Genomic DNA, 3,093 nt, shown 5'->3' with positions numbered 1-3,093 from the left:
TTTCACTCCCACCTTCATCCCTTCCCTTACGGCGCGGTTCAGGTGTCCACAGAGTAAGTGTGACAGATACTGCGCCTTTCCTTTCGTGTGAACCAATTATTATTATTATTCGACAGAGGCCGGTTCTCTATGACCAGCTAGTGGCTGAAATCGCACCGAGACAAGTGCAAAGCGATGTCTGGCTGTAAATTGCCAGTGCACTGACTCAAAGCAGTGCCCATCGGTTTCGTTGACAACGCACAAGTGAGGGAACAGTTGGCCTGCAGCGAAAGGCACCTACGGAGCTGGCCCGGACGCGTATTTGGGTTTGCTTGGTGCGGTGGCTCCGCAAGGGACAAAACGACAGAAGAGACGAAGAAAGGGGGCTGTTCCGACTAGCGTCTACCGCCCCCAGGAGCCGAGCAGCCTAGCGATTAACGGCGCATGCTTTTTCAATGGGCGTCATGTTGGACGCGGCCCTAACTTGAGAAAGCCTATACTACTACTACTACAACTACTACTACTACGACTACTACTACTACTGCTACTACTACAATTATTATGATTATATTTAGTAGTAGTAGTAGTAGTATAGAGGAAGACTCGTTACACGAAGTTGGCACTGAATTGTCTGTAGGTAACGACCGAATTAGCTGGCTAAATATTATCTTCACAGTCGTAATTTAGTAAAGAAATATTAATGTGTGTATTATTATTATTATTATTATTATTATTATTATTATTTAGTAGCAGTAGTAGTAGTAGTATAGTATTATAGGCTCTCTCAAGCTAGTGCCGCGTCCAACATGACGCCCATAGAAAAAGCATGCGCCGCTAGTCGGAATAGCCCGCTTTCTTCGTCTCTTTTGTCGTTTTGTCCCTTGCGGAGCCACCGTACCGAGCAAACCCAAATACGCGGCCCGGACCCACCGACATTTGAAAGAAGCTCACTGTAAAACCTGATCCTATGGGACTGGGACATGGTAGGTCAACGCCGCTTGCGGTGGGAGCCAGCCTGCCACCGAATTTTTATCTATTGTAGGCCGTCATTGCACCCGCCACCGCTTAGGTGGTGCATGACGGCTGTTGCGGTGCGCATATTTCTCTCCCTCTTCTCTTTCTTCTCTACTTGAAAGAAGCTTCTCACTGTAAAAGAACGAAACGAAGAGGCGTCCGTGTGCTGTGCGATGTCAGCGCGCGTTAAAGATCCCCAGGTGATCGAAATTACTCCGTAGCCCTCCACTACGGCTCCTCTTTCTCTCTTTCCACTTTTACTCCCACCTTCCTCCCTTCCCTCACGGCGCGGTTCAGGTGTCCACAGAAAACGAGTGAGACAGTTACCGAGCCTTTCCCTTCCAGTGAACCAATTATTATTATTAAAAGACAAAAAGAAAACAGCGTCTTCCGAGAAGGGACGAGGTTCCGCGGACGTACCTGTCGCGCGCCCCGGCTCATTGTTTGGAGTCAGTACGACCTTGAGTCACCGCCCCGAACCGCGTCTCCAAGATCGCTCCGGGGAGCGCGGGTTGCATCGCTCCTTTGGCCGAGTGTTGCGGGGCGGCGGCATCAGATATGTTTGTCAAGAGAGTATTTAAGAAGCGCGAAGACGGAAGCTGGCGTGCAAGACCACTGTTGGACCATGCGGAAAGGCATATGCGCTATCGAAGATTTCACGAACCCAAGTTATACCCAATTTCTATTATTCGTCCGTCTACGTTAAGCACAAACGATGTTGAGCTCAGTTTGAGCTTGAAGAGTCCCGACCACCACTAGCAGCCGCTTGCAAATACCTCCTGCCCTTGCTGACCGGCGCCATATATTGTGAAATGTGAGACCCAGTTGACTCAGAGCAGTGATTGACCGGGCGTAAAGAGCGTTAATTCTCGAACGGCCCGGTGTCAACATGCGCGGTCGCAAGCTATGTAAACGGGAGTTCCAACCGTTATACGCACTGCAATAAATACGACACTTATGACGAATACTAATGTAGTCTGAACACGGCTTAATGCACGCGAAGAGTTACTACGTGCTGCCAACTGGAATATATCTAGGGGTCGGACTTTTTCGTTTAAACCGAACAACACCGATAAACGTACGCCGAAAGCATTTTGAAAGGTTTGGTTTAAACAGAAAAAGTTCAGTACCTTTTCATCCACTCCACCCACTCTCGATGGTGGGAGAAAATTACAACAGTGTTCAATCAAGGGGCATATGTGAGACAGTGGTTGAGGGTTTTGATGCATTGTTCATGGCCTCACGAATGGGAAAAGAATGGCAACCGTGCTTCCCGACCCTCATAAAGTGTCCGAGGAGGGGCGCCTGTGGCAAGGCCGGCACTTCGAGGGGCGAAGGACAGGCCAGAGCATTTGCAGTGCAATAGAGGGTTTACAAAAGTACGTCTGGCAACCATGAGCCTAAAAACAGGAAATGACTCGAATGAGGAAAATTCAGAACATTTCAGATGTTTAGCTAAAGACATAGAGGAATTTGGCCAGAATAAGGAAGTGATAATCTTAGGGGATATGAATGCCCATATGGAATTTTTTGATGGAGCTACCGATACGACAGGCAAAATGTTAGGAACATTTTGTGAAACCCAGGATCTCACAATAGTTAATTCAGAAATAAAGTGTGAGGGAAAAATAACATGGGAAAGAAATAACTCTCATTCCACAATCGACTATTGTCTGATGTCCCACAAGCTGTATGACAGGTTAGTAGGTATGGAAATTGATGAAGAAGGGGCGAAGAGCTTAGGAAGCGATCACAAAAGAATTAAACTCCAATTTGGCGGGACAGCGGCCGCAACAAAAATGCAGGTATGTGAAAGCAACCAGAAACTCAATGATAGGCAGTTGGAAAAAGGGTCAAAACGCATTGAAGACATAGTAAACCAACAACCAAATAGAGAATGGACATACGATGACCTAGTAGAAGTATTTAAAAGAGAGCTAAAAAAGGGCAAGATTAGAAGAGGAAAGAGAAAATATAAACCAAAAAGCTGGTGGGATGCTGAAGTTAAAGCAGCCATAACGAGGCGTCAAGAGGCATCCAGAGAGCACAGATTAGCAAAGAAGAGGGGAGCCACACCAAGGGAAGTAGAATCCAAATGGG

Source organism: Amblyomma maculatum, chromosome 9, assembly GCF_055883805.1.
Source record: "Amblyomma maculatum isolate TAMU_Amacu chromosome 9, ASM5588380v1, whole genome shotgun sequence".
Lineage (NCBI taxonomy): Eukaryota > Metazoa > Arthropoda > Arachnida > Ixodida > Ixodidae > Amblyomma > Amblyomma maculatum.
The sequence above is the reverse complement of the archived record's forward strand: the minus strand, read 5'-3'. Positions refer to the sequence as shown.